This window comes from Podarcis filfolensis (assembly GCF_964270895.1).
Source record: "Podarcis filfolensis genome assembly, chromosome: 12".
NCBI lineage: Eukaryota > Metazoa > Chordata > Lepidosauria > Squamata > Lacertidae > Podarcis > Podarcis filfolensis.
The window spans coordinates 40396718-40420237 of NC_139614.1; the positions used below are offsets into that span (position 1 = coordinate 40396718).

At 42.0% G+C, this 23520-nt stretch overlaps 1 long non-coding RNA gene across 3 annotated transcripts; it reads left to right on the top strand.

The window, feature by feature from the left end:
- Nucleotides 1–2815: 2815 nt before the first annotated feature.
- LOC310746323 lies at nt 2816–21084 on the top strand. 3 transcript variants are annotated; one of them, XR_014540627.1, is made up of 6 exons: nt 2816–3209; nt 11468–11550; nt 14994–15221; nt 16495–16613; nt 18283–18489; nt 20639–21084. It is a non-coding gene; the product is annotated as an uncharacterized lncRNA (long non-coding RNA). The 3 variants fall into 3 exon arrangements; XR_014540628.1 differs by lacking the exons at nt 16495–16613; nt 18283–18489; XR_014540629.1 differs by lacking the exons at nt 16495–16613; nt 20639–21084 and having other exon boundaries at nt 18283–18808.
- Nucleotides 21085–23520: the final 2436 nt, after the last annotated feature.

Below are 23520 nucleotides of genomic sequence, written 5' to 3' on the forward strand. Positions count from 1 at the left end.
CAACCTTCCCTTTTTTTGCAGGAAATTCCCTTATTTCAGCGCCGTTTCCCACTGCTTCCTGCTGCTATCCCGGATTGTTAGATATCCCATAGACTGTCCCTAGGACAGGTGAGGCTGCTGATCCCTTATTTTCAAATCTGAAAGTTGACAGCTATGACTGGAACCAGTTTAGGAATTTAAAGATAAAAAGTCGAACCTTGCAAAGCAAAACACCTGCTTATTAACTGAGATTGAGGGATATTAGTGCTGTCAGTTCCTGACGGAAGCCAAGATGCCATATTGGTAACCAGTTTTCAAGGGCAACCCTACAGATAGTCAGATTGGGAGGTTACTAGGAAAATCTACTAAGCATATCCTATTTTGCAGGGTTGACTTTTTCCCACGTTTGGCCACTGTGTGGCCCCCTCCACCTACAAATGTTGATATATGTTGTTTATTCTCTGCTTTATTTATCTAGAATATATTTGAGTGCTGGTTTTTTTAATTTAAAAAGTAAGGAAGAAAAAAGGAGAGGTGAATATGTACAAGACAATTTACAGAAATATATAGAGTATCATTCCTTTAAGGTATAGTACACATGTGTGTGTGTAGGTGTATCTGTAAAAACACACTAAACAGCCTTGAAGTTCTTTTAAAGGCATCCCACGTGGGTGGCCATCATTGCCTCCACTGTGGGAGCAAGTTCCATAACTTAATTATGCACTGTGTGAAGAAGTACTTTCCTTTAATTGTCCTGAATCTGTGATCTACACATTGCAGCCCTAAATTAACCCAATTTTTTCTGCATAATTGGGAAGAAAGACCCAGGAAGAATCCAATGGTGGCTAATCCATGGGCCTCCAGTTATTGCTGGAATTCAAGTCCCATTTACTTACTTACTTACTTACTTACTTACTTACTTACTTACACACACACATTTAGCCTCTCCTTTATCAGATACAATATCAGAGGTACAATAAATGAAAAATGTCAAAAACATTCCTATCAGCATAGGGAAACGGAGAAAATAAAATCATAACCCATTTGCTATGCTGGCTGGGTCTGATGGGAGTTGTAGTCCAATATCTTCTATATGGCCACAGGTAGGTAGGTAGGTTATTTAGTTATGCTTTTAATTATGTTTATGTATTTTTATTCCTGTATTCATTTTTTGTTTTGTTTTTAATAGCTTTAGAACTTTTTGTAGTGAGAAGTGATACATAGATAAACTAATAGTTTTTGGGTTTACAGTATTCCTTTTTATGACCATCTTACGATGTGCTTGCTAACACTGATGCACAATATGTGGAACGCCCATGCATATAGGGAAAAGACTGGACTTCCAGAAGTAAATTCTACAGGTTTCAGTGCAGTTTACTTCGCCCACTACTCACATGGTGAAAAGCTTGTTGAGACCTGAATGGTGGTGATGGAACAGCCACATTTCGCATTTCCATATCTGTCCCATTCACGTTAAGGTAGACACCTAGGTCTACTTTTAATATCAAAAGAACCACATGAGTGAATGAGCCGAATCACACCTTACCTCCCTTCTTTATCTTCTTATCTCCATTCATCTTCCTCCCAGTTTCATCTTTTTCCAGCAAGGCAAGCTGGGGAGAAAAGTACCTGGAGGAGGAAAAGCGAGAATGTGAATACTAGGTTAAGTGACAGTTGTTCAGCTCAACTCATTTGTTCAGTCACTCTCACTCACCCTTCGAAAGTAAAAAAAATAAAAAATTACTTAGAATATGAAATAGCTTACACAAGATGTTACCCTATATAGATATCTCTTGCCTTAAGATATTCTAAAAGAGACCAGATTTCTAGTAGTGGTTAATAGTAAAAATGTAGAGACATTTCCTTGCAAGAAGCATTGGGATGGGATTATAGAGATGATCCCTGGAGAGCAGAATGAGGAAGCTGGTCCATTTTTCTCTGCCTTATTTTCAGTTTTGTCTTCTGACTTCATAGTATTGGCAAGATTATAAATGTCCCACAAAGATTGAAGGAGCAGCAAAATTCACTTAGTGCTACTGCAAATACATACAATATACAAGACTTGGGGCCTAGTTACACCTACCTTTTGCCCCACTCTTTCCAGCTAGAGATCTGTGCTTTAATGCTCTGTATCAGAGGGGCCCTTTTTTTCTTTCCCCACAAAAACCAACTCTTTAAAGCTGAATCAAACGTCAGTTTGGGTTTTCTGCAGATTGACATTTGGCCTGATTGAGATTTAAAGAGTGGGTTTTCACAGGGAAAGCTCTGGAGCAATAAAACCCCCAAAATCAGGCGCTTGGACAGGGAGCTTTAAATCACGAACCATGCCTGGAAAGAGCAAAGAAAAGTGTGAATAAGCCCCAAAACTAGTCAGATACCCCTTCTTCTTCTTTCCCGGCCCACGACTGATTCCCCCCAATGCAACCATTTCTAAAAACCTTTAGTTCCTACTCACATTACACGTGGAGCCTGACTGACTGAAGTTGCTTCAGCAGAAATGTTGTTGTCATAACTGCTAATTCATTCAAAGCTATGTCAATGCTTGTCCTGATATATTGAACTCAGACTTATTTTATGCTTTCAGAAGTGGGAGTAGTAGTAGTACAGTGTTTCTTCTGTTTTTGTCTTTAGAGGCCTACAGGAAATCTAGGTAGCAGAACCAATGCAAATATCATAAAATACAGTATGTAAGATATGTTTATGTGGTTGCCACCTAGTGACCAAAGGGCAAAAGTGTTTCTTTGAGGAAAAAAGTTGGAACTGCACACCCTCAAGGCTTATTTTTTTCCCTCTGGGGAATGGTTCCAAGATGGATGCCAGACTGATAGCGGTACCTCAGAAGCCAAGAAATAAAACCAGTTATTGTTCATTTTTAGTGTATTTCTTCATCTTCATGTATTTAGTGTAGCCTAAATACATTAAAGTACAAATAGTCAAAAGAACCAAAAAGCACTAATAGAAAACGTCAAATGCAATGACATTTAAAGGAGCAGTAGTCAGGGGGTGGGGTGGGAGAGAAATTGATTTAAAGGCCACCGAAAGAATTGTCTTCAGTTTCTGGCGAGAGGCACTGAAGATGGCGACTGATGGATCTTGATCAGGAGGAAATGGAGGCGTTAAACCTTTCCCTTGACAAATACAAATACCCTGTACTTACAGGAATGCACATCCCATTCTTTAAATTCTGATAAAATTAAATCTCATTCCTCACACTTTACACAGAGATACAGGTGCAAACGGGCACCAGGCCTAATACATTTTTATTCACTGCGGCCTTTGGTAACTTAGCTGGCCTCTGTAAAATGGTGCCCACCATTTTCTGGGGTAGGGACTTGGATTATTGAACATTTTTGGGATTTTGTAATATTATTATTATTATTATTAGGTAGTGGGTGGACATAGCAGACGACACAGAGATTTCTCCAAGTACAGTGGTACCTCGGGTTACATACACTTCAGGTTACATATGCTTCAGGTTACAGACTCCGCTAACCCAGAAATATTACCTCGGGGTAAGAAGTTTACCTCAGGATGAGAACAGAAATCGTGCTCCGGCGGCACAGCGGGAGGCCCCATTAGCTAAAGTGGTGCTTCAAGTTAAGAACAGTTTCAGGTTAAGAACGGACCTCCAGAACAAATTAAGTTCTTTTTTTATAATAATATTTATTAAAATTTCAAAGGAAATATAAAAATATGAAAAGGAAAAAATAAAAAAGAAGAAAAGAAGAAGACAAAAAGATACAAAATACAGAAAAATAAAAATAAAGTTAAAAACAAATCAGTCATTCCATATCCTATCTTTCATCTGCCTATTTCCCTGACTTCCTCACACCTCCCTTTTTTTGTATCCTGATTCAGTCATTGTTTCAGCAAATCCTTTCTATATTTTAGCTTATAACCAATTAATTAACTCTATACATCCTATCCACCTTTCACCATATTCTGATGTTCAATTTACCTTACTTTATTTAACCTTATCTTACCATAAAATACCTTAACCTTATCTTACCATAAAATACCGTAAAATACTTTAAAACTTAAAAACTTAATACTTATTTATCCTTATATCATTTCTGCTAAAGCCAGACAATTTCATTCCAACATTCTCCCTAATATTCATTAATTTTACACTAATTCCCAAAATAAATTTTTTTCTTTATAGACTCTTCCAGTTTTCATCCAACGTCCCTTCTTCCTGGTCTCGGGTTGTGTCAGTCCTTATTATCCATTCCATCTAGTCCATCAACCTGGTAGTCTGATATCCGAGGCTCTTAAGTCTCTTCCATGCCCCCTCTGCAGATCTTTTTCTTCTTGTTTCTACTTGCACTTTTCCTTGTCTTTTGTTGGTCTCTTTCTTAGTTTCTTTCCTTTCTCCTTAGGAAGTAGGTCTCCGGGGAATTTCCATCCATACTCATGTCCATCTCCCCACATCAAACTAGCCCATTCCCCACAGTCCCACTCCCCACAGTCATCAATATAATCCAAAAGATCTTTAACAGCATATTTCAAAATCTCTCCAAAGTTGAGATCCTCCTCAGCTCCAGACTCCCTCAAGCCTAATTCAAGTTCATTCTTCCAAAACAGCGGCTTATACTCCTGCAGGGCCTCGGGTCTCACCATTTGTGTTGCTTGAGGTAGCACCGTAGCTTCCTCCATTATTATCTGCCCTTGCATTTGCCCAGTCGAACCAGTTTCCTGGGTTGGTCCCTGTATAATTTCTATGTCAATATTCCCTATTTGTCCACATTCACTAGTTGCAACAGTCATCAAATCCAACTTCTCATTCATCAAATCCACCTTCTCATGCAACTGCTCCAACAAAGCACTTGTCTTGCAAAAAGCAAGCACCAGGACTTCTTCCAAACACATTTTTATTCAAGGTCACAGTCTGGTCCCACGATGTTAATCTCGCAGCTGTGAAATCCCCAAGTAAACTGCAGCAACAATTTGACAAGCTCCCTCTAGAGGATACAATTTCTATTTGTGTCAATCTTTTTAAATCATGTCCAACAAAAGAAAGTTACTTTCAGTTTTCAAATATTTTGTTTCTTTAGAATGCAACAGGCAGCATTGGAATCAATTTGTTTCTCTTTTTTCTTGCTATCTGTCAAAATGTTCCATTCACAGTCAATGAACGTCTCCGATAATTTCTGTCTCTGGCACCCCGTTCCCAGGTTTGAGACGGTGGAAACTTATTTTCCTTTACTCCCTCTCCAGCAGGCTTGAACAGTTTAATTTCCCCCCCTTTTCTCCTGCTTCCAAGGGGGTTTTAATGGTTATAAATTAAGGAAATTTCGACCTTTGTAAAGCGACTTTCCAGGCTATTAGCTTACAAGATTTTTGCTTCAGTCTATCTACAGAAAGCGGAAGGCGGACTTCCTGTTTTGAACCTTCCCGCTTCGGTGCCAAATTAAAATTTTTCTTGATCCAATTTTCCGTTTCTACTCACGGGTACTTGTTTAGAAACCAATTGTCGACAGGAAAAAGTCAGCGCTCTCCGGCAATGGCAATGCGGCTTCCCTCCGTGAAAATAGCAGTCAGTTCGCAGCACCGCGCCGATCACCCTACTTCACTCCGGAGCCCCAAAATGGGGTCCCCCGCGAGTAGGGGAGGCGCTCCTGGTGCTCTGCCAAACCCCATGTTCCCAGGCTTCTTCCACCTGGGATTTCTAGCGGGTCCCCACCTTCGCCGTGGCGGGTAGACCCAGTTTCCACGGAGCCAGTTTCTCCGGTCGGAGGAACTCCGCCATTCCACCGATGGCGCTAACCCGGAAGTCCAGAACGAATTAAGTTCTTAACCCGAGGTACCACTGTATTTCTTTATAAGTAAGCTGGAACTGAACTGAGCAGCAAACAGCTCAGCCGGCCTGCTTTTATAGGCAGCCGGCTGTCAACACTGTAACAACAACAGCCCAGGGTTTCTGCCTAAATTAACGTACGTGGACCTGAGTGAAAACTATATACACAATACTCCCTGGTGGCCAGGGTGAGAACTTCAGTACATAACAATTATTATTTTTAACTTCTCAGCTGTTGTATTTTCTTGTCATTTTGAGGCTTTTTCATTTTGTAAAAAGTGATAATGATGATGATGGTGGTGATGATGATGATGATGATGATGAAGAAGAAAACAAAACAAAACAAAACAAAACAGAGCTGCCCCAGTCACATCTAGTTTGTTATTGACAGAGTTGTCCTAGAACAGGTATCTTCAATGTTTTTAGACCCAGGACCCGCTTTTAACCCGAACATACGTTTGGGAACTGTTTCTTAATCTTTTGCCATATATTTGTGTGGTGATAGTACTCCTGTTGCAACCTACCTTGGATCAGGCCACAACCCAATAGTAGGTCCTGACTTACCAGTCGGTGACCTAAAAGCATATTTTCTGGCCTTTGACATGTGAGATGTATGGTTTCAGGGCCAACCATATTCCCAACAACTGCACTCTGTTTCCAACTCTGTATTTTAAATTATTGTAACCCACCCTGGGGTCTGCTGGTGAAGGGCAGGTCATATTTGTAAAACAGCAACAATAATATTCAGTACTTCCTTGGGTTGTTGTCATTACTGATTACTTTGACGTACTCCCAATAAGTTTTTGAGAAACACCAGGGTTCTCCAGAATACAGCCAAATGTTACTCTACTAAGAGACTTCAGTGAGATGTCCAATTATAATCTCCCTGTGTTTCTCCATACCAGAAGACTAACTAAGCGATGGGAACCTCAGACTTGTAGAATGTGGCCTCCGAATGAAGGACTTCATAAATCTGCCAACTGAAAGTGCTTAAAAGTTTTTAATAACGATTGAACCATAATCCTAAGGAATAACATGCGATCTGGTATAGATTTTACCATAATTGCATGTATAATTCACAACAGATGACATTCAAGATCAGGTTGCTTCTTGCATATGTGACATATAAAAAAATGTTTCATGGGGATTTGAGCGGTTACAGAAGTCAGTTTTCCACTGTCCAGTTCTCACTCATTCCAAACGTGTGATATCAATTATGTATTTATTTGATTAAGATTATTCCTCTGTTTAAACAACAACAAAATCTTCATAATTCCATTAAATATGAGTATATGGCATGAAAAGGCATGCAGGTGTTTAGTTTTGCTGCAATGCATGAGTGGAAGATGTCAGCATGTGAACTTGGATTTGCCTTATTGCTCCCTGCCATAGTTCTCAGCCCTACTTTTAATGAAAAAGAAAGAAAGAAAAGGAAATAGTTTCGGTGTAGGGAGCTGCTGTGTGAGAAACTGAAGAGGCCAGATGTCGAAGTGGGTTTTCTGAGTGTTCACACTTGGCTCCTCTGTATTATTGCCCATTTCCCCCCATATATTACTAGTTCCATTTTTGGGGATCATTTGTAAGAATGATCCTCAGCCCCTGGCTGGATATATAGGAATGTAGGAAGCTGTCTTTGCAAAACAAATGCTCTATCACTGAGCTATGGCCCTTCCTCAAAATATAATGTGATTCTTGCCACTCGGTATCTCTGCCTATTTTGGCCTTCCTAGCCCTTTCATCTGCCCTCTTTGATCAGCTTCTATATGGCACACCTGGCATCTTGCTTGCTGTAACAGGTGAGGGAAGAGGAGGGACAGATGACAGGGGCCAGGGCAGCAGGCATGGCAGCCACATCTCATGTTTCTTTGGGAACTTCAAATCAGTGACAGAGCACATGTTTAGCAAGCACAAGCTCCAGGGTGTATTAATTTAAAAGATTTTTATACCGCTGTTCATAAAATGTCACAGCAGTTTGAAGAATAAAAACAACATCCAATAAAAGAGCACAAATCAATTCCAATCACAAGACAATTTCAATAAAACAGCAATGATAGTAAAGCAGCAGTATAGACAGCTCAGTCAATGGAACAAGAGCAAGAAGCAATCAGAACAAAAAAGAATGCTCCTCCACTCTGAAAAAAACAGTAAGAGGGAGGCGGAATGAACCTCTCTTGAAAGGAAGTGCCAGAGTATTAAAGGCCACCACAGAAAAGGCCTTGCTCCTTATAGAGACTGCCCTGGTCTCTACATAAAATGGAACCTTGGGCAGGGCCACCTCAAGGGATTTAGGACTGGGATCTTATATGAGATGAAATGTCCCATGAAAAAACCAAAACCCAAGATATTGAGCGGGTTTAAAGATCAAAACTGCAATTTTGGACCAGTTGCTGGGAAGCATAAAGAGAGAGAGAGAGTGCTTTGTACTCATTTCCTGCTTGTGGACTTCTTGTAGGCACCTGGTTGGTTGCTATGGAAAGACCAGGTGGGCATTCAGTCCTGTCCAGTAGAGCTCTTCTTACGACCCAGAAGTGCAGCTGCTTCAAGAGAAGCAAGATATGAGAACATAAGAAGAGTTTGCTGGATCAGGCCAATTGCTCTTCTAGTCCAGCATCTCCTTCTCACAGTGACCAACCAGATGCCTGTGGGAAATTGACAAACAGGACCAATCATGGCTGGTATACATTGACATGAATATGTCTGTTCATCCAACCTGGTTGCCATCACTCCCTCCTTCTTTGAGAGCCAATTCCGTAGTGGAAAATCCATTTGGACTAATCAACACGTGGGTTACTGCCTTCGGCACTAGATAAAGCTTCTCAACCATTTTCAACGGTTGCCCAACACAGAGAGCTTGTGCACTAGCCTGGATGTCACCAAAGCATGAATAAGCCATCCCTGGATATCTAGTTAAAGGATCTGAGTAGAATTGGGGTGAGGGGAGTCCTCTGGCTGAGACACTGAATGCTATAGACCAATGCAGACAGTCCTAGGCTAGTTGGACCAGTATTTTGACCCAGTTTAGACAACGTTATATGTTAAGGCAGAACATGAAAATTGTAGGACTTTGTCCTACCTCTCTTGCATCAAATTATTCCATTTAAGAGGCTGCCTCCAGCTTAAATTCTGGGTGACAGAGATGGTAGCTTGTTCAGTGTGGTGGATTGCTCATAGGAAAATGTTTTATACTGAGTCAGATCATTGGTCTATCTAGCCCAATACTGCCAACACTGACTGGCAGCAAATTTCCAGTATTTCAGAGCAATTTCAGACAGCAGACATTCTCAGCCCAATCGGGAAACCCTGGGGATTGAACCTGGGACCTTCTGCATGCAAGACAGATGCACTACCACTGAGCTACAGTCTTCCTTATGGATTCCTCTAGCTCTGGCACCCCACATTCTTGTCTCTTTCCTGCCTTCCCATGGATATTTAATTGTGTGTGAATATTTTAGCAAGGAAGGTAGCATATGCTAAACTAGGTCAAAAGGAAGATTTATGATGCTGTCTTGTGTAGCTTACAGGGTGGGGGAGAGAAACCTTATGCTTCGGGCATCAGTTCAAATTTTTCCTGCCACTGTTCTTGAAGTGTGTTTTCTGCTTTTGTTTTATTCAGCACATTTATGGAATGTTTATTTATTAATGAAAAAACAAAAACAAATTAAAAGCAAACATCACTGATATATTCATCTTTCCCCCCTTTCTTTTTAATAAACCCTTACAGAAAGTATGTCTCTTAAGCCTTTTGGGTGTTTGGGTTTATAAACTGGTATTTGAAGAGATTGGCTAGTTAGCAGAACACAGTCACACCTTCTGGGTTCTTATAAATAAATTAATTGAGGCTGAGATATTCCAAACCATTTCAGCTCCGAATGGAATCAGGTTTGCATACCTAACTCCCTTATTAAGCAGCATTTGAAAGTCTCACCCTAAAGCAATGTTCTGCAGAGGTGACGAAAAAGGGATGAGGACCGTGGAAGTGTTCATTCTTTTCATATTCATCTGGGCTTGCTTTCCCCTCTGTTCTGAGAAAAGCAGTGTGTCCTTGGACGGGCTCGCTTAGGGTGATATCAGCAGCACTTTACAATTCCAGGAAGACAGAGGCAAGGGAGCTCTAATGAATATGTTAGCATGAAATTTATACTTGCAGCCACCTGCTATCCAGTCAGCTGTGTTAATGCCTGGCACAACCTCAATCCCAGAGAGACTTCCTGTCTCTCCCCCCCCTGCGGAAGTCAAGTCACTTTCTCTAATGCATTTTGAGTCACCTGTAGACCTGTCCAGCTGTGTAAATTGCATTGCAATAAACCTTCTAAGCCAGCCTGAAAAGAAGTCGCTTCCAAATATATTTTCCCACCTTCACAGAGATTAAAAAGACAGGGTCTTTTTTATTTTGTCCCAAATTGTAAACAAGGGTGATTCAGTCATCCAGTTTGTTGTTTAGTACCTTACAAAGGTTATAATAGACTGAATTAAAATAAACCACAGCCAGATCCTAAATTTGTTCAGTAGTACATAGTTAAGGTCAGTGCGGAGCAATTCTGACCTTGTTCACACAAAACTCTCCAGTGAGTTACCCCATAGGTGGATTTAGGGCAGCGTGACTGGTTCCACTGCACTGGGTGCTGACCCTAGGGGGCGTCACAGGGCATTGCAACTAGGACATAGTGAATTGAGCAGAAAAGAAGGCGGGGTGTGTGTGTGTGCGCGCGCGTGCCAAATTCCAGCCTTGCACAGGGTGCTGCTGAAATCTGAAACACCAAAGTCCACCTCTTGCAATCCTAACTCAGAAGTAGGTCCTAGTAAATTCAGCGGTGCGTATTCCCAGGTAATTTAATGAATACCAGCCATGGTGGAGCCCAATTGGATCAGAACTGCACTGTTCCTCGGAGAGGGGGTCTCTTTCCTCTGCACAATTTCCCGCTGAACATTACTCCATGCTCCCATTTGCCTTTGAAACAGCAGTGTGTGCCATGGTCCCAGACCCAGGTTTCCCCTTCCACAACTTCTTTTACACATACACACACATGTTAGGGGATAAGCAGCTTGTGACTGAATAGACTACTAATATTTATTAACCGAATTACTTCAGTTCAATAGATGCACAGTTAAACTATGAAATGAATGAAGGTATAGTTAAACAGATTTGAAGATGAGTATGACATTTCATTACGCTACATTAGTCTACAGTGTTATCTCGGGTAATATACGCTTCAGGTTACATACGCTTCAGGTTACAGACTCCGCTAACCCAGAAATAGTGCTTCAGGTTAAGAACTTTGCTTCAGGATGAGAACATATATCATGCTCCGGCGGCGTGGCGGTAGCAGGAGGCCCCATTAGCTAAAGTGGTGCTTCAGGTTAAGAACAGTTTCAGGTAAAGTACGGACCTCCTGAACGTATTAAGTACTTAACCCAAGGTACCACTGTATATATAAAGCACTTGCAAGTCTCACAGTCAGAATTCACTCCAGAAGATGTAGAACATCTAGCTGAGAATTTAAAAATTAATAATCAGATAAAATAAATAAAAGACTGTATTTAACTACAGACCGGCTATTAGCACGAGATTAGTAAACCAAATGAGATAAAATTTATAATTGAATCTATTATTGAAATATAGCAAAGCAGTCTGAATGACTCGAGCAACTCTTTTCTCTAAAGTTCACTGCCTTTTTTCCTTTCCCCTTTCAGCGCAAATTCAGTAAGTTGCAGAATGATGAATGGAAGCATCCCATGGAGAAATATTTAAATTGTCACATTAGAAAAGTCATAAAGTAAGTAGTAAAATGCAGATGAAAAACAGCCAAGTAAAAGGGAGTAAATTGAAAATGGCTTGCTTGATGGTGCAATTGAAAGACATTGCCAAATATCTGTTTATTTGTAACATGTTTTGTTCAGCAATTGGAACCACCTTTGGTTACAAACAAGAACGTTTTCAGTGATTTAATATTCTAGTCCTATTTAGTATGAATATTTCTCCACTTTGAACAAGAGTTATTAGTACTTTTGCATCTGGTTAAGTCTTTAGGTGTGCGGCTTTCTATTTCATACAGTATATATTTTTTTGGTCATCTATGGTTATCCAGTACACAACGTCAGAATAGAACAGGCTGCACATTAAGTTAAATTTTAAGAAATGGGGGGGGGATGGGGATGGGGATGGACCCTCTTATTTCTCCCCCCCAGCTTGTGTTTCAGCATATTTAACTACTTATTAACTATCCTTAGGCAATAACCATTCCCCCCCTGAAGAGCTTCTCATATGCAAGTTCTTTAAAAATGAAGGGGTGATGTTTAAAAGCACAGCTGTTCTCTCTGGTTTATTACAACAGAGCCCAGGCAGAAATTCCAGCTCCATTGCATCTGGTACCTGTCAAGCAGGTAATATGGCATGTGGAAACAGGAGCTGAAAAGAGGCTGGTGCTGGCAAGGGGGCCAAGTATGCATTGTGCAACCCACACATTGCTTTGGAATTTGCTTTGTTCTAGCAGACCCTCCAAGTGTCCCCTGATTTAGAGAAGTCATCCTGGTTTCTGATTTGATCCCGAAATGTCCCACTTTTCCTTAGGATGTCCCTATTTTAATTGGGGAAATGTTGGAGGGTATGGAGTTATCTAACCCCTGAGCCATCTGAAGGCAATCCTGTGTAGGGAAGTTTTAAAAAATGTTTATAGTTTTATTATGTTTTTATATATGTTGGAAGATGCCCAGAGTGGCTGGGGCAACCCAGTAAGATGTGTGGGGTATAAATGGTAAAATTATCATTATGGAATGCGATGTCCCAGTTTTCATCAGAGAAATGTCAGAAGGTATGTTCTAGTCCAGGGGTCAGCAAACTTTTTCAGCAGGGGGCCGGTCCACTGTCCCTCAAACCTTTTGGGGGGCCAGACTATATTTTGAAAAACAAAACAAAACAAATTCCTATGCCCCACAAATAACCCAGAGATGCATTTTAAATAAAAGGGCACATTCTACTCAGGTAAAAACACAGATTCCCAGACCATCCGCAGGCTGGATCTAGAAGGCAATTGGGCTGCATCTGGCCCCTGGGCCTTAGTTTGCCTACCCATGTTCTAGTCCTTTCCCCATGATAAGCAGTGCCAGCCCAATACATTTTGGCACCTGAGGTGGATCTCCAAATGGCAACCTTCCTCACCTTGCCTCATGGGTGGGCCGGCCTTGCAGATAAGGCTCATATGATGGACTGTCAGTTAAAGGGACTTAGGAGGTCACAATTCATTCTGAGAAGGAAGTGGACAGGGGAGAAGGATAAGTCAAGTAAGGGACTGCCTTGCCCCTCAGAATGTGCTGTTTTTCAATAGCTACCATAGAACTTAGGGGACATGCGTGTGTACGTGAGGGTGAGCCACCTATATCTTTCATTGCTTGTGACCTGCACACGATGGAAAATCATAACTGATTATTGCTCAAGGATATGCCATTGGGGCAAGCTGGAGTACATGCTGCAAGCACATTTAGGGTTAAGCTTGCTTCATGTTTTGTACCAGCGGCATTGAATTGGACAAACAGACAAGAGTTTTGGAGATAGTGTATTTGAAGCACATAAAGATAAAGGTAAAGGGACCCCTGACCATTAGGTCCAGTCGTGACTGACTCTGGGGTTGCGGCTCTCATCTTGCTTTATTGGCCGGGGGAGCCGGCGTACAGCTTCCGGGTCATGTGGCCAGCATGACTAAGCCACTTCTGGCAAACCAGAGCAGCGCACGGAAATGCCGTTTACCTTCCCGCCGGAGTGGTACCTATTTATCTACTTGCACTTTGACGTGCTTTTGAACTGCTAGGTTGGCAGGAACAGGGACCAAGCAACGGGAGCTCACCCTGTCACGGGGATTCGAACTGCCGACCTTCTGATCAGCAAGCCCTAGGCTTTGTGGTTTAACCCACAGCGCCACCCGCACGTACAATGCATCATATAGATAGAACCCATTGCAGCAGTGCAGTTTTCTCACCTGTTATATTGGTTGAAGAGAGGCATACACTTATAGGGAACTTGTGGCCCTCCAGGCTGGCTTTCAAGGTTCAATAGCTAATACAATAATTCCCTGACTATCTTAGCTGCTGCCCTTCCTGTGACCTTTGTGTGACCCACTTATGCTCTGCCGCAAAGCCTTTGGTTTCTTTAGCCAATTGGTAGCCAGAAGCAGGAAACGGGTCACTGTATGAGTTAGGCCTTCCTGTAGAGATGCCTTTGATGCTCCTACGTGGGTTTGCTGATTGTTCCCTGATGACAAAACATGAAAAGGTGATGGCTTGCAAGTCGTAGTCAAAATACAACTGACAGTAAAGGATGGCCTCCTAGGCAGGAGAGTCGGGAAGGAAGGAAGGCAAACAAATCTAAAATTAGTATCAAAGAGAGTGTGGTGTTTCTGCACCTTCCTGTGCTTATGCTCAAAGTAGCTTAGATTTATATAGCCAGTTGTGGCTCTCTCTCTCTAACTATGAAGCCCTGCAAATGTAAGCTTTGGGAGAGCATAAAAATGTCACACAAACATCCGTTTGTGAAACGATACATGTGAAACCTTAATAATTTAAATGTTCTGGCGAGCAAGGAAGATGTGAGTTAAGGGAATATATTCCAGGCCAAAACAAAAATTAGGATGATTGTGTTTTGCTGGAGGGAAAACAGCATTATTATTATTATTTTTTTAAAAAGAAGCTGGATGGAAAAGAAGGATGTGCTCTTGCACTTTTAACAGTTGGGTAAAAGAGGGCGTTTAAGCAGGTGTCATGGAAGCTGCACCTGCTGAAATCCTTCTCTCCTGTGCAACAATAAAAGACACAATAGGTTCTTGATATTTTCCATCTGGCGACCTCACCTCACTTGCATAGCATACTGTTTTAACATATAATATTGCTACCTTATTTTCCATATGGATGTATAGGAAGGACTGGGGGTGGTTTGAGGATTTTCTGACAAGAGCAGCTGGATTGATAAGGGTTGGGCAAATGCCAGAGATGAGGGGCCTTAGAATCATGGCCAAAAATGGAGGAAAATATGGCTGTATTACCAGCAAGACCCCCTGACATGCAAGCAACTGTAATCCTGTTAGTGGCCCATATATTTCAAAGCTGTGTTGAAACTGGCACGTTAAGGTTAACTTGAAAGTAGCAGGGAGCTGTTGAGTAAAAGAAGCTAATCTTGATTCTTGAAATTCAGTTCTCATATCTGAGTCTTTCATTTGACCTTCCTTTAAAGAAATAAAAATAAAAATGCGTCAGCCCAGGAGAGAAGTTGCTTTTTAAGAAGCCTAAGAAATAATGGCCACAACTGGTGATTGGATGAACACAATGAGAATGAAGATAAAGAACTGGAAGTCTGATCTTTTCTTTTGCCCTCATAAAGAAGCTCGGAACACCACAGTGGTGCCTGAACTCATAAATAAAGCACAAAAGAGACTTGAACCTTGGTCTTCAACAGCGCGAGGTAAAATGTCATTGCATGAGATATTTTTACATGATTGGTTATTGCAAATGTCTAACCAGCTCCCCCCCCCTTAAAGGTTTCACTCTTCAACACTGTAGGGAATTTGGATTTTCCTTATGCAGAGTTTTTCTAGCTGCACCTTGAGTGACTCGTTTATATCATTTTTTTTAAAAAAAGGAGATTATAATCCAGATAAATAGTTTTTGTCACATTCAAGTGCAAGAGGGCTTCTTTTGTAAAAGATTCTTTCAAATATGTTTGCTCAAATCTGAGATCTAAGAAGCACAATAAAATATATTTAACTGTAGTAATTCTAATGCCTGACAAGCATTAGAATGTGTTTGTATAACTGTACAAATAAGTGCTGTATAAAGACTAAACAGTATTTTCCAATCAGGCATAAATTACTTTTAATTACAAAGTTGTTTACATGCCTTGTTCACTCTTACAACACTGGTGTGTGTGTGTGTGTGTGTGTGTGAGAGAGAGAGAGAGAGAGAGAGAGAGAGAGAGAGAGAGAGGAGAGAGAGAGAGAGAGATGAGATGAGATCAATTTTTGCATTTTGTAGGTCAGAAACAGCCCATGAGTCCTGACTGAAGTGGGATGTGAACTCTGCTTTGTGCGTTGCAGTTATAGTTGTTTCAAAGTGCGGCCGTGTGCTTTTGGGGGGAAAGAGCATAATCACTGAATCGGAGAAATTGCAATTTAAAGATTTAATCAGGCAAAGAATTACACCTGAACAGAACAAATTTAAGAGTAAACGTTTAGTAGGTATGGCTTTTAATTTAACAGATCTATTTGGAGGCTGCAGGTGGGCAGGCGATTCATCTCTTTGAATTCTACCACCATGTAAAAACTCAAGCAACCACTCTGCATGTAGTAAGTAGTACACCAGGGAGAAGGTTTTAGCATAGTTTCCCTTGCTCCAATGTTTACCCCATGCAGTTTACCCTATGAAGGGAGCTTTAGTTTTAAGATGAAGAGCATTCAAAAGGACAACTTTGTGTTCCTGCAATCTGACCTGGCATATTTCACAATGGGATCACTTCAGTCTACTGCTTCACTGGTGGACTTCTTCACATCCATCAGTCACCCACCATGCAAGAAACCAAGTGATGCTGTGCCTTAGGAGAAGTCAACCCTAGGAGAGTTTGTCAAGGTTCCTCAAAGGCCTGCAAGCATCAGGGATGCTCAATCAATGAGCCCAAAGCGTGGGGGTAGGGAATAAAAATAAATTCTTAGAACAGTGATGTGGAGTCATTGACCTTCCAGGTGACCCAATGGGCCTGATGCAAGTGGAGCCCAAAATCTGGAGATCCATAGGTTTCCCATCCCTGGATGGGAAACTCAAATGGTGGATTCTTTGCAGATCTCAGAAGAAACAAACAGAGGTTTGGAAACACACAGATGGAAATACATCCATATTTTGGTTTAATGTGACTTGTGAGCCCCTTGTGCCTCCTTTAATTTCCCCTTGTTCTTTCAGCATAGTCTGCCAACTACTGCTGTCCCACAAGTCCGCTTACCTTCCCCGGTGGGTGGTGTTGCGGCTGGGCATCCGGGACCTCTTAGTGATCCGGCTGGGAGGTGGAGGAATGCCGCCCTCATTGCACTGACTCCCGGCCCTGTCACATGCCCGGCTGTTGAATTGTCACAGCCGGGGCCATGGTCGTGGGCTGTTTAAACCATGGCATGGCTGGTGGGCTTCCTCCTTTCGTCTTCTCACCAGATCTCCCAGCCCACCCGCCTCCTTTTCATGCGTTGCTATAACAGCGACTTTGCTATGGACAAATGCCAGCCGCCATATTGGTGGGGCCGGGTAGGAATTTTTCCACTTGGCAGATTGGCACCAGCCATTTGGTTTTCGCCTACCTTGTAGCAATCAGCACAACTTTGTAATGTTAGGCATTGGGTAAGCCTTTGTTTATGGTTGTAGTCTCTGCCTGCTCCTCCTCGATAAGGGTATCCTGTTAAAGGGATCCGGGGGTGTCGATCCTGTCCAAAACCTGGATGTAGGCTAGGGTCATGCCACAACCCCAACGGGGACCCCTCATGGTGCCCTGATTTTACGTATGTCATAGGGCTCCCCCTACTGGTGGTTTACCATTAGTGAGACTCCCTGCAGATGGGCAGGAGTCGGGATATAGCCTGGTTTCACCCAATGCCTAAGCCAAACCGCTCACATTTGTAACCAATCAAGTTGTGGCCTAATTTATTGCATAAACCTAAATATTCCTATGAAAGAGCCCTACAAAAGAGGCTCCTGTAATTGTTTTATTGATTTAATATGCTGTCAACCTCTTTGAGATTTTTATTAAAAATATAAAGTGGTATAGATATTTTAAAAATATTTTTTGTGTGTGTCTGTGTTTATTATCTAAAGCTGGGGTGCCCAAACTTTTTTCAAAGAGGGCAAGATTTGATGAACATGCGTGAGGGCTGACCAAAGTTGTTGACCTTTTTTTAGGATTGAAGTTGGGTTATGGCTAATGCTAGTTCTACTCAGAGTGAAAAGGTAAAGATTGTGCACTCATCTTGCTTTAGTGGCCAAGGGAGCTGGCGTTTGTTCGCAGACAGCTTCCAGGTCATGTGGTCAGCATGACTAAGCCGCTTCTGGTGAACCAGAGCAGTGCACGGAAATGCCGTTTACCTTCCCGCCAGAGCAGTACCTATTTATCTACTTTCACTTTGACATGCTTTCGAACTGCTAGGTGGGCAGGAGCTGGGACCGAACAACGGGAGATCATCCTGTCGTGGGGATTCGAACTGCTGACCTCCTGATCGGCAAGCCCTAGGCTCTGTGGTTTAGACCACAGTGCCATGCGCATCCCATTTTACTCAGAGAAGACCCATTTAAATTAATGGGCATGACTAACTCAGGGTCATTGATTTCCTGAGGTTTAGGACTTAGTTGCATATATGCCTTAAAATCTGAAGACTAGGTTAAAGATTTGATGTAAACTGTTCTTCAGCAGCGCTCTGATCCAGTTGCTTGCATTTATGTGCATATTTTTCAGATCTGTGGCATGGCATGGGGTTAATTTTTATTTTTTTTTGCAGGCGAATCAATGGCTTAAAGAGTCTTAAAAGCCCTTTCAGCATCTAACATCAGGAACAGAGCTGTATACTTTCAAATGACAACAGTGCTTGATTGCCTTTTTTTTCCTGGGGAAAAAGGGGGCAATTGTGTTCTTGTTAACACAACTGCTTACAGCTTTCTTTTGGGCTGTCTGGCTGACGACAAAAAGAGACGGATTGTGCTGCCAGGTCTGATGCTTTTGTGCTGTTAAATAGATTTGTGAAGCTTTTTTCTAGTATCAGGGGAGGTCAGGAAATTAAAATTAGCAGGATTAAACTAGAAAATAGCTTCTTGGAGAAATGTAGAAGAGGAGAGGATGGCATAAGATCAGGAAATTCCAGATAAGAGCTCATTTTGATCTGTGGTGGCAGAAGAGAAGTACTGCAACTTCTTAGAGACTCACAGGCTGGATTTGGGAGTTCACACAATTATAATTGCTTGAAGAATCCCTGATTGTGTTGCATCTTCATCATCTGGCCTCAATACCTTTCATGCGTTGGAAGAGGAGGAGGATGTGAAGCTGGGAACCTGCTGTATATGTGCAGCCTTCCTGCATGATTTAGACCTCTGTGTGACATTAGAACCCTGTGTGGTCAGGGTTCAAAATCAAACAGTGTGCCTTCATGAATGGAGTAGGCGTCCCTCTTTAGAAGAACTTCTGCCCCAGTGAGTGGATGAGTTGATGAGGTTGCTGACTCCACACTCCCATGATTCTAGTTGTATATGAATGCCTGAACAGAGCAGCTTGATGAATGCATGTTTGTTGCTCATTGATTGTGACACCCAATAGTTACTCTTCAAATGTGAGTTAACCCTCACAGAGTAATCACCATAGACTGAACACAATGACAAAGACCTTTCTGTTTCACCCGGCATCTTAAGGAAGTTGTACTACGCCTATTTATGGAACTTAGATTTTTTGTTTTGAACACCATATCAATTTATGGTTTTATTGGTCTGGCCTATGGGCAAAATTTGATCTGTTTCAATTTGGACTGCAAAGCCATTTTCTCCATGTGACATGCTCCTGTGCCACACCTGTTGTCATATGGAAAACTCAGTCATGCAGCTGATCCCTGCAGAAAGTCTGAGAAGAAAGGAAGGAAGGAAGGAAGGAAGGAAGGAAGGAAGGAAGGAGCAAGCAAGCAAGCAAGCAAGCAAGCAAGCAAGCAAGCAAGCAACCATTGATTAATCCCACCTCAGGCTCACATTTTAAAATCTTGCTTCTCTTCTAAGGTGTGCAAGGCGGTGTGCATAGCTTCACAATAGCTCTGTGAGATAAATTGGGCTAGCAGATGGCATCTTGAATTGGTTTCATGGCAGGAGCTTTTGCAGGCAAAAATATGCTTTGTCACGTACGCGAGGTGACGGGTTTATGCACACACACACACATTTGGATCATGACACACAGGAAGAGAGGCAAACTTAACACGCTGAAACATAAAGATAACAGCAAAGTCTACAATCTGAGGCAGGTGTGCTAAGCAGGATTGCAGTGCACAACAAAAAAGTCGGATGGTGCTTTCTATTTCATTCCTAAAATCACCAACAGCCCTCAAGTTCCATCTGTAAGTATTACCTGAAGGCAGTTAGATAACCACGACAGAAGAACACTGCCTATTTGACAACAGATAATGCGAACACTGACGATTATGCATTACTGTTATTGATCGGCCGCTGAAAGGCAGGGGCTGCGCCTTGAGTTTGGATAATCAGCTCCGCAGCGGCTTTTATCTCTGAAGACGCCATAAGGTCTGTCAATCCTCGGAGCTTGGGTTCCTAACAGCTGTCTGGTGGCTTGAAGCAACAGGAATTGACAAGGCAGGAGGCGATGGGCTCGTTCTTGCAACCAAGGTTCCCAGTTATTTCAGAGTTGTTATTCCCAGGGTTCTTATCTGAAGATAACCCGTAGGCATCCACTGAAAGTATTCCAGGATGTTTCTGTCACACTGCTGGCTATCACGGCTCCTATACTGGGCACTTGGAATGGACGCAGATGGGCTATTTCATCACACATTGAATTTTTCATTTATTTCTGGAATGTGAGCTGCCTTCCTAATGCAAGTTGCTCAAATCTGTTTTCAGCAATACCCTCCATGAATTGCAATGTTTTTCTTACTACTTAGCACCCAGGTTAGGGAGCCTGTGTCCCTCCAGAGGATGCTAGACTCCACCTCTGATTATTCATGACCATTGGCCATGGTTGCTGAGGCTTATGGGAGTTGGAATCCAACAACTTCTGCACTTGATATGTGTTGAAATTCTTGACTGTGCTGGACAGCATTAACTTTGTAAGTGGTTCTCTGACTCCATCTTCTTTATTTTTATTTTTTACAGAACAGATCCACTAATGATCAGAGATTGGAGAGAAATTAAATTCAGTTTGCATTTAACAATGAGTTTAGCTAATTTACATTTTACGAAACACAGCTATCCTTTGACATTCGCACTTTTCTGAATTTTGCAATGCAGTTCTCCAGCCAAGTATTCTGTGCAGAAATGCCTATAACAGGGTAAAGTGTGCCTGTAGATGCATATATTAGGGAGAAGAACATACAAAAATACAGCGTGTTAGGAGAAATTGCTTTAAGAAATGTGTGCATTAGCAGAATGTGCATATATCAGGATAAATTTGCACTGAACTGCTGATGACTTTTCACAAGGACTTTTTTTTTAATGGAAATGTGGCGAAGAGTGGAAAAGTGAGAAACTGAAAGTAACAAAAATGGACATTTTCAACTATCTCTAAATATGAGAGAAAATATTTATGGTAATATTTATACAACTTCATGTCCCAAGATGAAAAAGAGACAAACTGGAAGACTTTGGTGTTGCTGTGGTTTGCTGATATTCTTTTAATGTACTTTTGAACTTCTGATTCACTTCTTACTCTGTAAGTAAATAAGGGGTCAGGGTGAGTCTAAGGCGTTATCCAACAGAGCCAATGGTATTAAGCTACTCCACTTAAGACTTCCAGTTGGTGGTAGTGTTTCTTCTGACTCATAGTTTAGTGAAGCTGTTTTTTAGCTGTGTTCCACTTGCTATTGAATGACTATCCTATTTCCATAATGGCAGTTATCAGGGCATAGTAGCAAATAGGAACAAGACAATATTGATGCTTGGATTGTACTTTTCAAGGAACAGAAATTTTGTAGCAAATGCTCACATTCCTTGAAGATGCTTGTCAAGTGCGAACACATCTTGTCAAGCAGATGTTTAATAGGTGTGAAAAGCACAAGATTTAACAACAAAAGAACATATGCCCAACTCTTCCTCCCGCCCACCTCGCTCTTCCAGAGCTTAAAAATAAACTCATTTGCACAGTGTTTCTCTTCTTAGCTGTGAAAGAATGAAATAGGCTGCCACTTACAGGTGTTTTTGTTTGTATCTCTCAAATCAGTGGACTGAAAGCCTAGGTTATTCGTTTGGAGTGTTCTTATGAGAGGGAAACATTTGCCTAATGCTGGTGTTGCCAAAGGGGTGGCTAGGTTGGGTTGTGTGCTTGCTTGTGGGTGTGATACTCGTGGCAGTTTCTCCAGTTTGCAAAAGTGCCACTTTTTTATTACCAAAGTAGCTGATGACCATTAGCAATGCAATACAAAAATAAGATAATATCAATAAGATAAAATCCAGAATAAACCAAGCAAGTCACCACAAAATACAAAGAAATTTAAAGCACCAGTGAGCAGCGTAAGATTTTTGAAATTAAACAAAACAAAACCAGAGACAAATAAATGAATAAATAAATGAATATGTTCTCTCCACCAGTCTAAAAGGAGGCAGGAAAGGTGTGCTTCTCTTGGGAGGCTATTCCAAATCTTGGGTTCTACAGCCAAAAACAGCCTCTCCTGGGTATCATGGTGTAGTGGTGTGTAGAAGTGTTTGGATTTGATATCCTGCTTTATCACTACCCAAAGGAGTCTCAAAGTGGCTAACAATCTCCTTTCCCTTCCTCCCCCACAACAAACACTCTGTGAGGTGAGTGGGGCTGAGAGACTTCAGAGAAGTGTGACTGGCCCAAGGTCACCCAGCAGCTGCATGTGGAGGAGCAGAGACGCGAACCCGGTTCACCAGATTACGAGTCTACCGCTCTTAACCACTACACCACACTGGCTCTCACCACACTTCTCATAGTGAAGGCTATGTTCTCCCTTCACTGTTTGACGAAGTCTTCCCCTGAATAGTATCCCTCAGGCAAAAAAAATATTTCTCACTACTTCTACCTACTGGGGAACTTGTGACCCTCCAGAGCTTGTACTCCATCTCCCATCATCCTTGACCTTTGTCCATGCTGGCTGAAGCTGACTGGAGTTGGAGTCTAGCAACTTCTGGAGGCGCTCCATGCCTAAGACAACGGGCAGAGCCTCTGGGACTGAACCTGGAAGCCCTGCTTTTTGCCTGTAGCCCTCATTTGTGCTCTGCAGACTGCTTCTTGAAATGTCAAATGACAATAAGCTGTTCATACAGTGACCTTATCAATGTAATCCATTCAGCACTTCTGACCTGCAGCTGATGTCTATCGGAGCGAGAGCGACACAGTCATTACTGTGCAGTGTCTTCCTCGAAGTGTGTCAGGGCTAATTCAAAACGAATGCTCGGATGAGATTCCTAATTCTCATGCATGCAAGGCAAGTGAGACAAAATAGAGGCGAAGGCCATTCGTGGGTAACACCTGCCTTTGGATTCATCACAGTGGAAGGTTTAGTATCCTAACTCTGACCATTCCATCTTAGTTTTTGTGATGGTACAGAGGTAAGTTGCAAAACAGTTTTCACAAGGAATGCATTTCCTGCGCCTATAAAATCTCCTTGCTAAACCTACTTTGGCAAACAGCTCTGTCCCATGCATATCTAAGAAGTAAGTCCTATGTAGTTCAGTGGGACTTATTCCCAGAGAAGTGATAGGACTGCAGCCTAAGTGTACAGTCGATGTGAAAATGATTCTTTTTCACTCACTATTTCTCATGAGGAATTGATGCAGCCCTTAGCATCAGATGGCATTCTTAGCATCTCTTGGGGGGGGGGGCAGAAAGCCTAATATGACCCAGGTCCCAAACTGCAGACTACGTTATTGATCCATTGTAACCCTAGCAATTGCACCTGAAAGCAGCACCCCAACACCTGCTCCACAGAACAGTGTTTTTTTTCCTGTAACTAAGCAATTACAAACTTTTCAGTCTTAAAGATTCCAGACTCCTTCAATGGGCCTGTCTGGCATGG